The sequence below is a fragment of the Mirounga angustirostris genome, unplaced genomic scaffold (genome assembly GCF_029215605.1).
Source record: "Mirounga angustirostris isolate CCGP_5_RB_7025 unplaced genomic scaffold, mMirAng1.0.hap1 SCAF_5, whole genome shotgun sequence".
In the NCBI taxonomy this organism is placed as follows: Eukaryota; Metazoa; Chordata; class Mammalia; order Carnivora; family Phocidae; genus Mirounga; species Mirounga angustirostris.
In genome coordinates this window covers 111,086,550-111,101,077 of record NW_026991713.1, presented here as the reverse complement: position 1 = coordinate 111,101,077, position 14,528 = coordinate 111,086,550, and positions in this window count along the sequence as shown.

Here is a 14,528-nt window from a genome sequence, read left to right as displayed (position 1 = left end):
CTGAACAAGGCCCTTCTTTTGCCCTACACCTTATACCATTTACACTTAAGGGGGTATATTTTTTTCTGGGGTCAATGAAATTACTTTCTCTTCATCCTGCAGGAAACCCCCAGATGCTTCATTGTATTTAATTCTGGGCTTGTTGCTTGATTGCTGACCTCCACTAAGAAATGCAAGTTTCGTGAGCACCAGGACCTTATGTTACTCAATTCCTACTATGAAAGGAACAAATGAATGAATGAATGAATGAATGAATGAATGAATGAATGCCAGACTAATGAGTGGATAAGGAGGGGTACTGCTAGAAAGGAGAACAATGGAACAAAGAATTGAAGAATGATATTGAAGTTATTATGGAACATTTTCTGTAACTAAAGAACCCAAAGGAGCTAGTCTCAGCTGAGGAGAGCCTACAGCTGTAAGAGTTTTGTGGAAATGGGTACTGGATGGTTTACTCCTTTATACTGTTGCAATAATCTCAGACCCCAGGGAGTATAGGCATGGTAGGGGTATGGGGCTATTTGGAGAAGGTAGAGCACCTTTTTTCTTTGTTTTAGCCTATCTGTAATGCTTGCCTTGACAGTTCTCTTTCAAATCTCCCCAGATTCTTCTATCCCATAGAAGAATTTCTGGCTGAAAATAGAAAGCTCCTTTTGTCAATCTAAGAAGCAGAGTGGTAAATTAGCAACCAAACTTGATATCCATAAGATTGCTGAAGTTTAGGACAAACGTATTGTGAGCTATTCTCCCCAAAATAAACAAAAAATTCCCCTCAGTATTTTAGCCACTAGAACAAAAGTTATTATTAAAAAGTGTATCATTGGGGTACCTCTCTCTCCCTCTGCCCCTTTCCCTGCTCACTCTCACTCTAAATGAATAAAATAAATTAAATTAAATAAAAATAAAAAGTATATCTTTTTCATATGCTTCAGTTTTCCATTTAGAAATGAAACATTTCTGAATTCAAATTTTGGGTGGAAAATTTTTTCAAATAAATAAATAAATAAATAAATAAAAGCAAAATGGCTTTCTACAGGCCAAGGCTTGAAATCCAATGTATCTGTATTTGTTTGGGAGAACTCCCCTGGCCAGGGTTCCCATCCCAACCAGAGAGATTTCAAGGAGGGTCCTCTAATAGCCTGCTGAATTCCTTTTTAACCCGCATGAATGGTTGCCCCATGCTCCTACCTTGAAGAAAGTGCATCTTTGCTCATCCAAAGCTAAGAAGGCAGCTTGTATTTGCAAAGATTGTTGAGGATTCTGCAGGAACAACCTAGACTCCTACCCTCCTTTGTCTGCTGGGATTTTCTTCAGGAATTCTGCCTTCACATTTATCCTCATTCAAATCATTCTCTGTGGACAGGCTGCGGGAAGTGCAGAGACACCTTTCTTTTAACAATCTAAGTTCAACCTGTTCCAACTTATTTCCTTTAGTACCTGCTGTGAAAAAATGGACATGACTGGAGCCATTTTAAAATAAAGCGGGAATGGCCGCTGCAGAGAAAGTGCATTATCGGGTCTTTGTTTGAACAGGGCCAGAATCTTTGGATTAGGCAAAATGGCAATTGTTTTAAGCAATTGCTTCAGAAGTCAGCAGGAGAAGGGACATCCTGGTCACAACACTGATGGTTGTGGGCTTACTGAAAATAGAATCGGTAGTCCATCAATGTATAGCCAAGAGTAGCTGGGCCTTTTTTTTCTCTTCTTAATTCATGGAGTTTCCCCTCCCCCTTCCTTTTTCTTATCAAAACCCCTTGCTTTCACCCTACAGGTAGGGCACTGTTTCGCTTTCTTCCTGATCTGTTATCTCAGACTTGAGCTTCTTTGATCCTAAATAAATGCTTATTGGCTTCTCCTGTGGCTGTTTACTTTCAGGGTAACGCTGCTAATTCAGGAACACTTACCAAGTTGCGACTGTGTCCCAGGCAGGAGTAAGGCCTGGGAACCCAAAATGCTGCAGATGTGGCGTTTGGAGCGTTAACATCCACGTGGTAGGGGACAGGACAGAGGTTTTCACACGCAGATCCCAGAGGAGGCGTCCTCACCCTTGCCTTCTTCATATTTTGCAAACAAAGTTGGTTTTCCTTTGCATCATTCCCAGGCTTCCCACGTCCCTCAGTTTCATTGTTTCCTGTTTTATTTCACTCTTAGGAAGGGTGGGGTGCAATTTATCAACAGGCTGCAATGATCTGATCACTTCCTTCTGTAATAGAGAAAGCCGGCTCTCGTGTGTCCCTACCTCATGGGCCCATCTGAGGAGCAAATGAGACAGTTGTGGGAGGGCACTCACTGAAGCCTGTAAAGACCCATTGTGTTCAAAATCACTCCCAGGCTTTCTCTGCGAAATACCATCTAGGCAAGTTCTTTACCTCCTGGAGGCAGTAATGAAGGAGGAGGAGGAGGAGACTTTGAGAAAAACCCATCACAGAGGTGGGCATTTACCTTCTGGAAACATGGGCGTGGAGGCTGGGAGAGGCCAAGGGCCTTGGGGAGGTGTCTTCCCCGATTCATTTCCTTTCGTGCTTATTTTGTGTCGGAAATAAGTTCTTGCTAAGTTTAAGGGACTCTCCACAGTGGCGGGGAATGAAGATGGCACCTTTGTAAAAGGCTACTTCCTGTCACCTCACCGCTGAATGCCCCCCCACCCCCACTCTGTGACCCACCGTGCACTTCTTGCCACCGTATTCCCAATTTGTGGCCCTCTGCTCTCCCATTGTTTCCCTGAAGGCGTGAGGGAGCACCGTTGTGACAACTGGGAGTAACAAGAGCTTCAGAGATGACCCACCCAGGCCAAATGGAGGTCTAAGTGCTGACCTGAGGACCGATCCTCTTTTTTGTGGATTTTTTATTGTTATGTTAATCACCATACATTACATCATTAGTTTTTGATGTAGTGTTCCATGATTCATTGTTTGTGTATAACACCCAGTGCTCCATTCAATACATGCCCTCTTTAATACCCATCACCAGGCTAACCCATCCCCCCACCCCCACCCCTCTAGAACCCTCAGTTTGTTTCTCAGAGTCCATAGTCTCTCATGGTTCGTCTCCCCCTCTGATTCCGCCCCCTTCATTTCTCCCTTCCTACTATTTTCTTCTTTTTTTTTTTAACATATAATATATTATTTGTTTCAGAGGTACAGGTCTGTGATTCAACAGTCTTACACAATTCACAGCACTCACCATAGCACATACCCTCCCCAATGTCTGTCACCCAGCCACCCCATCCCTTCCACCCCCCACCACTCCAGTTTGTTTCCTGAGATTAAGAATTCTTCATATCAGTGAGGTCATATGATACATGTCTTTCTCTGTTTGACTTATTTCACTCAGCATAATACCCTCCAGTTCCATCCACGTCGTTGCAAATGGCAAGATCTCATTCCTTTTGATGGCTGCATAATATTCCATTGTGTGTGTGTGTGTGTGTGTGTGTGTGTGTGTGTGTGTGTATATATATCTCACATCTTCTTTATCCATTCATCTTTTGATGGACATCTTGGCTCTTTCCACAGTTTGGCTATTGTGGACATTGCTGCTATAAACATCGGGGTGCACGTACCCCTTCGGATCCCTACATTTGTATCTTTGGGGTAAATACCCAGTAGTGCAATTGCTGGGTCGTATGGTAGCTCTATTTTCAACTTTTTGAGGAACCTCCATGCTGTTTTCCAGAGTAGAACCAATCCTCTTAATTAAAGTCTTCACCCGAGTTGACTTTTGCCTATATCTGTCTTCTCCGGAAATGATAATGAAGGGTAATGGCCACTATACTACCTGCCCGAGCTGATCTTATCCAGTCCGTTTTTGATCAGATGCTAAGCCTTTTAAATATTCATATTGTTTTTACATAAACTCCTCACAATGTTGTTAAGGTTTCTTGGCACTTCCTTTTGCTCAAAGTCAGAGGGATCTCCCCCCACAGGGACTGGTTGCTACGCAGTGGGGATAATAGGATGCCTCACACAGTGGTAAGGCAGGCTTTGACATTTATTTTTCTCAGAAGGAGTTCAGATCCCGACTCCTGGATCCTGGGAGCCTTTGACCATTGAAGTTAATCCACAGCTTGACACAACAGGAGGTAACTTAATTCTTTTATAGCCACACTCAGAAAGCACCATGCTATTTGCATTATTAACTCACAGGAACATTTTTACCTGACAGATTGAAGTTCCTTTTCCATTTTGAAAGCCAATTGCATCCCCAAATTATTCATAACCTCTACTTGGTGGGCGTATAAATCTCTTTATAATCAAATTAAGCTTATCTTAACATTCTTTAGGCGGAAAGTAGCATGGAATAAATCAGTTGTACTTATAGCTTGAGGTCTGCATTTCTGCAACTTGAAAGTATCTTTCTGCCTGATTTTCTTTCTTTTCTTCTTTCTTTCTTTCTTTCTTTCTTTCTTTCTTTCTTTCTTTCTTTCTTTCTTTCTTTCTTTCTTTCTTCTTTCTTTCTTTCTTTCAGACAAATGAAGCAATATATTTCTGCTTGGGCACAGGGGTTGGGTACCCTAGACATGGTGGGGTAGTTAAGGCTCTGGAACTGTTGAGCTATACAAGGTGCTTGGGGAAGAATGGACTTCCAATTTCTCTTGGTGACTTTTGACAGAGGTGCCAACTTTCTACTTTCTTTTAAAAGTAGAAATGAAAATTTGCATACAACTCATCTTCTAAAGTTGTTCTCTTAAATAACCTTTGATTGGGAAATTCATATATTAATTTGGAGCCTAAGACCCCTGGTCATAATTGTCTTGCTCTCTGGGGCCCTGTCTTGGGTTAGGAAATCCAGGGTAGGAGATAAGGAAACCGAGTGCCTCCTGGTGTTACTAACTCTGTGTAGGTGGCCAGGAAGGATTTCACAGGAGGTCTGCTCTGACTCCTTTGTGGCCTGAAGGATACATACCCTCCAAAGAGCAGTGAACCGGGCCGAGAAAGGGCCTCTTTCCCTGCCTGAAATTTCCCTTCGAAAGCCCCTGGGTCCTTGCAGCCTGTGGGTGGCATTCTTGGGGGATGCACAGATACGCATACAAATGATTCATGTCCGGAGTGGGTGGCCCCTGAAGGCCTTTTGCAGAAGACTTGTGATTGTTTTAAAGCTTCATAAATGAGCCGCACAGAGCTCTCAGGAGGCCTATCGGGAGTTTACTGTTTCAAACCTCCGCAAGCCAAGGCCGCATTACCCAAGGTGAAGCCGAGGTTAGGTTGCTCTGGCATGCTTCTCAGCAGCAGGGGAAATGATCAGTGTTTCAAATGTGGACCTCCCCGTGGCCTTCTGGAAGGTTCTTTGTAGTCACTGGAGCCCAAGTTCCAAAGGGAAGCACTCACCGCATCCAGCGAGGGTGACGGTGGAGGTGAGGACAGGTGGCCGGTGTCATTCTCCTCCTTCTTGTCTTCAGATCACTCACATCTGGACCCTTTGGACGTGCTCTCTTCTTCCTCTGGTGGGATCCGTAAGAGGTCACGGAGCTTTCCCTCTGTGGTTGGGCCCACCTACATGGGGCCCGGAGGCAAACTCCCCCTAGAGACCCATCGGAGAGTGGATGAATGGGGAGTGTCTTTGGCAATGTTCTCGGTGGTTCCGTCAGCTCTCGCAGCACAGGAAGGACAGTGCAGAAGGTGGGCCAGATGTGGGGGCCGGGCATTTGTCCTGGGAAAGGAGCCTGGTCGTCCAGGTCTGAGGGTGTGGCGGTCCAAGCCGAACAAAGGCTCCCCGGCTGGAGGGGAGCAGACCCCACAGCCCCAGGCATCCCTCATTATGCAAAAGCAGCTCTTGCCATCGCTAACCTCCGCTTCCTGTTTTGCAGCAGCCACAGAATGGACCCTCTGTAGTTCATTTGTTTGACTAAGAAATAGAACTCGGCTGTGTGGCTCCCAGAGTGGAAAGATAAAATTCAAGCTGTCAGAAACTGTCAGTGTACTCAGGTCCACAGGAAGTTAGACTGAAAAAAACACACACACCGCTTTCACGTTGGGGTCGAGCCTAACTGTAAGTAAAGATCAGAAAGACTTGACAATTGCACGTGGACCGCGAGGTGGGAACCTCCCCGGCTCCATGAGGTAAGGGAGGGACCTCCCAGGAGCTGGGCCTCGGCTAACTCTGGGCGGAGGAGAGGATTTCTCAGAGGCACCGACTCCTGCAAGCCAGCTTCCACTAAGTGGGGAATTGAGCATCTCGGGAGAAGAAATAGATTGGCCTTGGCACCACACCTTGACTTTTTCTACCAGGGCTGTAGAAAAAGTCCCAGCAATGGGCCAAAGATTGCAGAGGAGAATGGAATGGAGGCAACTAAAAGCCTTGGAAATGCGAAGCTGACAGTTTGGCTCCAGACAGTGGATAACTTCACAGTCGCAACATCCTTATCGATACAGTAACAAAGTCATTATATCTCATTTATTTGCATGCCTGCCTTTATAATCTTATTCCGGATAAGAATTGGCTTGGAAGGAGACTCAAGTAGTAGCAGTGACATCTGCGGTTGGTATTGGATGCCGACATGCTTTAATAACCACAGAGCCAGGGGTGCCTGGGTGGTTCAGTTGTTAAGCGTCTGCCTTCAGCTCAGGTCATGATCCAGGAGTCCTGGGATCGAGCCCCACATTGGGCTCCCTGCTCGGCGGGAAGCCTGCTTCTCCCTTTCCCGCTACCCCTGCTTGGGATCCCTCTCTAGCTGTCTCTCTGTCAAATAAATAAGTAAAATCTTAAAAAAAAAAAATAACCACAGAGCCATTCATGTCTGAAAGCAGAGGAAGGAGACAGACTACCGTTCTGAACCTACAATTCTTGCAGATTCAGAGGCATGGAGCATTCAAAGTAGGCATCATAAGAGATGCCAAGAATCTTGACACTCATCGGTCTCCAGGAAGTAGGGTGAGCTGAGTCAAGAGGCACTAGCCTCCACCGACGAGTTTAGCAGGTCAGCCTTTCTTTTTGCCACCATCATCATTCATCCTTCAGAGTCACAGACCCAATATCACATCATCTGAGAAGCCTCTCCCTCCTCAGTTCTCCTGGATCATTCAGGGAATGTTACAACAGAATTAGAAATTTGATCACATTAGAGTTAATGGTATCCACACTGGCCCCTCCTAGACTGGAAGCTCTTGAGGGCAAAGGGCCCACGTCCTCTTAGTGCCAAGCCTAGGAGGTGAATTCCACATAAGTCCTTGCACTCAAAAAGCATACGCACCTCTTGGGGAGTCAAGCATCAACCAAAAAAAGGATAAATGATAATATAACATGAATAAGCCCCCCTGGCCTCCAAAATGTGTGCCGTCCTGCCCAGACATTGGTATCTGAGAGCAGTGATACAAAGGCAGGGCTACCCAGACACATGTGTAAAAGACTCTATTGGGCACCTGTGTGACTTTCTTTGTCCTATAAGGTCAGCAGCTGGAAAACAGCACGAGCACCATGTGCAGCCTTTTGCAAGTTCATGAAACTTGGTTGAGTGTCTACTACATGCTAGGCACCATGCTAGGCTCTGGGGAGTCAATCAAAGCCAGTCCCTACCTTCAAGGAGCTTCTAATCTACTGTGGTTCCAGTGATGGGACATGGAATTATATTAATCAAATAATCTTGCAAATAAATATATAATGAAGACCCATATTAACACCTTGAACGACAGGGCAGGGCATGGAGAGTGTCCCTCTGAGGGAGGATGAGGAAGCTGCAGGTATGCACACAGGGGAATTAGGACACTATGTGAAGGCCAGATACAGGGAACTGTTTAGGAAGAAGAAAAACCCAATCTTAATGATTGTACTTGGCTGGCTACTGAGGTCCTTGTCATCAAAGTGCTTAATGAATTAAGTTTGGGTTTACAACAGAGCCTTTTTGACAAGGTGGTCCTATAGATACATAGGATGAGTAGATTTTCATGAGCATAAATCTTGGATGGCAATAGTTATATTGAATCCCATTTTCCAATAATAATCGATATTTTAAATGAAATGTGCTATGTTCATTCCAACCCCCAACACACACAAAACTGGCAAACCCCAGGGAGTAATCTTATACAATAACATGAGGTGTTTTCCCCAGCATTATATATAGATGCACCAGTTTTGCATTAAAAATTTTTTCTTCTTTTTTCTACCCTTGAACGTAACTCCATGCTCACAAGCCATGTCTTTCTTTTCCTTCTCCTCAATACTTACCAAATATGAAAGACTAACTCTAAAGCCAGAAATCATTCCTTTTCATTACTCAAGTAATATTCACATCATTACATCCCATACAATTGTTTGGAAGTGAAAATGATGTCATTAGTCTTAAAGTTTAATTAGCTCAGAACTTGAACCAAAACAATTTCTGGATGATGAAATAAAAACATGATGTCATGGCTTGAACAATTTCAACAAACCTTAAACTACTATACTAGTGCTGTATTTATCCTACTAATTCTATTATTATGTTATTATGATAGTCATTCTTACTGTGGTAAGTATGGGCCAAAGTGTTTACCAAATGTTGTTGAACATGGATCTGTTTTTTCTTTCAAAGGTAAAGATACAGAATTATTATTATTATTATTATTATTATTATTATTATTATTATTAAGAGAAGAAGAGAGAGTGAGCATGGTGAAGGGCAGAGGAAGAGGGAAAGAGAGAGAGAATCTTAAGCAGACTCCATGCCCAGTGCGGAGCCCAACACAGGGCTCGATCTCATGACCCTGAGATCATAACCTGAGCTGAAATTGAGAGTCAGACGCTTAACCAACTGAGCCACCCAGACACCCCCAAGGTATGGAATTATTGAAGGAGTTTAATTTGTTTTACATTTTTCAGCATTCCCCTAAATCTAACCTTACCTAACCTAATCTAATTTGTATTTTTTTTAACTTTTGGGCAGCTGTTTATTTTTGACATATGAAGAAGGGATTTAGTATCCTAATTAGAAATATGAAAAATTGTTGGGAAAACCTCAGAGGACAAAGAGAAAGAAAAAAAAATCCTTCTTTTTCCCTCAAGCAGAGAGCTGCTTTTACTTTTTGGTTTTCTCATAAGGACCTAAGGGATGTGGCACAAATGAAATGTTTTTAAAAAGTACAAAATTATAAAGCAGTAGAGATGAGTTAGTTGAATTCTCTAGTTTTATAGAGATTTGGGTCCTGAGGTATTTTGCCTCATCCAGAGTCACATGGCTGGTTCACAGCAAAACCAGGACTAGAACTCAGGCCTCCCAACTTTTAGTCCAGTGACTGTGCTTCTTCCTGGAAGATTGGATAACTTATATAAGTAAGTTATAAATACCAAGTTACCCAACCATTCTTCTTTAAACCCTGTGTTAGGGACCAGGGGTACCGCAGGGAAAGAGACACTACAAGCCTTTGGGAGCTCATAGTCTGATAGGGTTCCACGTGTTATCATCAGTGGCCAGAACTTTGGACTTCATGGGAATACAGGAGGTGGGAGATAGTATTGCAATTTGTAGATGACTTCATCAAAACCTGCTTGGAGACAATACAAAGTAGATCCTTGAGGCTTTTGCTCGCTGCGGACTTTTGTAGCTGATTGTGTCTTTACCAGAGTAATGATGTGGCCTTAAATGTTTTCAGGTGTTGCTCTCCCCACATCAGAGGGGGTCAGTCTTCTGTGTAGACCCCTGGGCTGGGCATTAGGGGAACTGCCCTGGTCACTGGCTTATCAACCAGGCAGAGATACTATCTATTTGGGTCTTGGTTTCTCTATCAGTAAGAAGAGATAATAACATTTTGTCTCTTTCCTCTTCATTGAGGCTCTGTGGTAAGTGAGTCCATAGATGGTTTCTTGAGAAGGCAACTGGAGCTGCCACACTGCCACAAATTTGGCATCTTACGGCCACAGATATTCATCCTTTCACAGTTCTAGAAGGCAATAGTCTGAAATCAAGGTGTTGGCAGAGTTGGTTCTTCCTGGAGGCTCTGTGAGAGAATCCATCCCAGGCGTCCTCTAGTTTCTGGTGGCTTCTGGCATCTTCCAGTGGCCCCTGGCCTGAAGCTGTATAACCTCCTGCAGAGTCTCTGTCTCTGCTTTCATATGGCCTTGGGTGCTTGGGATCTCTGTGCCTGATACCTGTCTGTGTCTTAGAATGACAGTCGTCATTTGATTTGGGGCTTACCCTAATCCAGCACGATCTCATCTCCAGATCCTTACATTAATTATATCCACAAAGACCCTTATCCTAAGTCAGGTCACATCCTGAGGTTCTGGTTGGACATATCTTTTGGGGGTTGCATTTCCACACCACTCCAGTCAGTTATCATTCTTGAGTGATCTTCAAGAATTTACATGGCAGTAGTCCCATCTGGAGCACGAGTAGTTGGTGAGTATTTTGAAAATGCAAAAACAGTTGCTACAACTCTGACATCAGATCTTAGATTTAAAGGAGTTCAATTTATAGATGAACCTCCCGCTCCTGGCATTTGGTTCACATCTTGAGGAGTTGGCTAAAGGAAGCGTTTTTCTTCCTTCCCTCCCTCTTTCTGTCTCTTGCCAAGTGGCCTCTAAAGAGGAACAAACTTGATCAGATCCATCTTGGCTCTAAACCTCTCTCCCTGCAGAAGTGATTGGCAGTTCTTAGCCAGTAACCATAGATTCCTTGTGGCTACATTGGACATGGCCGTAAAATTTGACATGGTCTTAAGTAAACTACACTTTTTTCTTACTGGTCCGAAAGGTTATAGGTTAATAGAGAGGTTTAGAGATGTAAATAATAAAATAGCAAAAAATGACAACACAAGTGTGACTCTAGTAACTTCACCTGTCTTTACAGTATCCCGTCTTAGATGGTGATTATCACGGTGAAGAATTTCACTTCAGAATTATACAGATGTTTCCCAAACCTCTCCTGGCATATATGGAGAGTAGTAATATTTCTAGGGCACATCAGGCTAAAGGAAGGAGGCTGCCTGCAGCCAGAGCCACTGAGGGAGGAGCAGTCTCTCATCACTTATGGGGTTCACTTGCGGTGACCCCTGGTCAGTGCCCTGCCATGGAGAGCCATGCAGGACAGGCCAGAATGACCATGGATTTGCCATCAGTGTAGGTGGACCAGATTTGCAGTGTCTCACCTAGTGGTGTGACCTCAAGGAACGGAAACTGTCTTACTGTTTACCAATAAAACAGCATCCCCAGTATATAGGTCCTTTTGAGATTTTTCTAGTTCCTAAATCTTATGAAATCGGTCAGAAGTCAGTCAAGTGGATTGGACTAGTTCAGAGGAACACAAATCATTCAACTGGTAGGGATTAAGAAGGACAGGAACTGAGACTAGTTGAAGGGGTAGGAAAAGGAAGGGTTTCAGCTCAGGTCAGCTGTGAACTTTGTTCAAATACACTTTTCGAGACTCAGTTTCTCTGTTGATTAAATAGGGACCTTAATATCTGCCCTGACTGTCCAATGGTTTTTTTCTTGAGACTTAAAGACCTCTTGAGACTTAACATGGAAGTTATTGCATAAAAGTTAGAATTATATTATTAGTGGTGCACAAAGCTTAAGGAGATATTTTCAGGGTCATGCAGGTTGATCCTTGAGTGCTTCTCTTCCTCCACCCTAGTTCTTAGTAAGTATCTGGTGCCATATATTATTAACAACATGACAGGTCCTTGAAGGCTCCACCAGTGTTCTGGGCATCATGGGGAGCTGGTAATTTGGGCAGCGATCCGCAGAGGTAGGGTCAAACACGTGATTCCAGACCTTTCAAGTCTTTTCTTTCCATGATAGTGCCTGGCTTAGTACCTTGTCAACACTCAATATTTAGAATTCTAGAGCTGAAGAGATGTCAGTGATGACTTGACCCTGTGATCGGCCAACTACACGATAGTGGAAAGGGAAGGGAGAATAGGTAGGTTCTTTCCCTTCTGTCTTGGTGTGGCTCCGCTTCTGTATGTTTTGACTTGAATGTTTCCATAACAACAACAACAACAACAACAAAAGAGAAGGTGGAATTCTTTCCAATGTCTCTGCATCTTTCATGCCTCACTTTCCTCCCAAAGGTGAATTTCAGCCACTTATGTTCACATCCCGGACCAGTCACTGATTACTGTGGGGTCTGAACTGGGTCACTGACCACTCTTGAAGCTGTTTTCCAGGTTTGTCTGGGACACTACAAAAGAGAAGCCTCTTATCCTCATCCTCAAAAGTTTTGTTTTTATTAGAAGGGCAGGAAGGGTATCATTAAAAGTAAAAGGAGCAGCTCTATGAAACTGTACTAAAAGTAGAGTAGGGGGATGAATTGCTCTGCAGCCCATAGTGCAAGATATGCACGTTTCTTTATTGTCTTAAATTAAATCATTCTCTGTCTCCAACCACCGGACTGGCAAGCCTTCCAATCTCAGTCGTTTTTTGTGAGTCTTTTTCCATCATTTGGGAGGAGAAAAGAACTCCAAATCTTACATGCTCCAGGAAAATCAGGTTAGATCATCTAGCTTTCTGACTAATAGTTGCACCTGAGATCCTCAGTCCTCTTTCCAAGGCAGCAGCTCTGCTGGTGGTATCCACGTCCACCGCACTGAGCCCGCCCCCTGCTTGGTCTCCTTCTCCCATCAGAGTAATGCTGTGTCTCCACCATGTGTTAAAATCCCGAGTGGCCATGCCCCTCCTCCTCTGGGATGATCTAGTTTGTCCCACCTTGAGGTAACACCTCAAGGGACTGGGCTGGGGAAATTGAGCCCAGAACTCCAAGTCCAAAGACTTAGCCACACTAGATGGGAAAGGGAAAAGAAAGTTCTCTTTTCATTTTCTTTGATGACGAGTCTTCAGTGGCAAGGATTGAACAAACACCAAAGAAATTCTCCATAACTCATCAATGAATGGCAATATTCATTGCTATTTTAAAAAATGTTTAAAAACAGGAACAAATAGTGTAGATGGAGGATAGGTTGCCAACATCTATTGAGAGATCACCCTTGAATGCCCTCTTCTCTCAGAAAAATCTTAATTCTCCATAAAATTAGGCTGACCCATTAGGACAGAGCCAGGAAATATGATAACTGAAAGAAAAATCAGATCCAGAGTTCTATACGAGTCTTGTACTTTTTTTCTTTATCTGCATTCTCGGCTTTACTGATGGGCAGGCTGAGGTTTTGGTGTGTTATCTGTTCTGCCAAAGGGAACCTCAGAAAAAACGCAATATGTATTGAGTACTTGTTGCATGTCATGTCCGATGTGCCACATATTCTACCCACATTTGTTCACTGAATCTTAAGAATAACACTGTGAGGCAGGTATTATTATTTTACATTACACATAAGTCAACTGTAGAGATTAAATACATTTCCATCACTTACTTAGTAAGTGAATGATCCAGGACTCAAATCTGAAGTCTACGATTTTATTTTATTTTTTTGAAGATTTTATTTATTTGTCAGAGAGAGAGAGACAGAGAGAGCATAAGCAGAGGGAGTGGTAGCAGAGGAAGAACGAGGCTCCTCGTTAGCAAGGAGCCTGATGTGGGACTCAATCCCAGAACCCTGGGATCATGACTTGAGCCAAAGATAGATGCTTAACTGACTGAGCCACCCAGGCATCCCTAAAGTCTACGATTTTAAAGATCATTGTTCATTCTGATAACCCATGTAGTTAATCAGGAAGAAGATGGAGGACTTCCTTTTTTTTTTTAAGATTTTATTTATTTATTTGAGAGAGAGAGAGAGCATGCATGAGCAAGGGAGGAGGGGCAGAGGGAGAGGGAGAAGCAGACTCCCTGAGCAGAGAGCCCCTTTTGGTGCTCGATCCCAGGACCCTGGCATCATGACCTGAGCTGAAGGCAGATGCTTAACCCACTGAGCCACCCAGGTGCCCCTCAGTTGCATTATTTTATACAAATATGCGGCGACATCGTATTTTAGTGCTGGCTAACTGACAAAACCTGGATAGTATAATAATGGGTAGGAAAGGCAGTGGGAGAAAGAGAAGGAGAGATGAGATGGGGAAAATACAGGGAGACACGGATGCATATGCACACTCCATGTTCCTTTGACCCCGGCCCACCAATGAAAGCGTGGAATAGAAGTGGGTCTTTTGAAAGACATTGACTTTAGAAAGGTTATCAACAAAGTCTTTCAACAGCTATTTACTGATAATTGCAAATGAAGGCAAAAATGTGTGTCTAAATGTTATATTGGCAAAAAAAAAAAAAAGAAAAGAAAGAGAAAACCTAAGATACATAGTATTACTCTCTCCTATAATCAGAAAGCATTCTCTATTGCAACTGTATTTTCCCATGGTAATAAAAAGTAAACAACACTGATTATAGAAATGATCTAATTCTTTGGGCTTCTCTTTTTGCTGCCTGCCTTCACTGCTGAACCCCCCTCTCTTTTTTGCGCATGTGCATGCACATACACACCCCAATTCATGATCAACAAACCATATCCAGTACTTACGCAATGCCAGATACTGTGAGAAGCACAGCACAAGAGATGTAAATCTATATTACTGAGGACCAAATATGTGCTATCGACTCTTGACCTAAGAGGAGACACAATGTCTTTTAGGGTAGGAATTGTGTAGATGCTCTATTCTCAGGGTCCTCTCAGCGT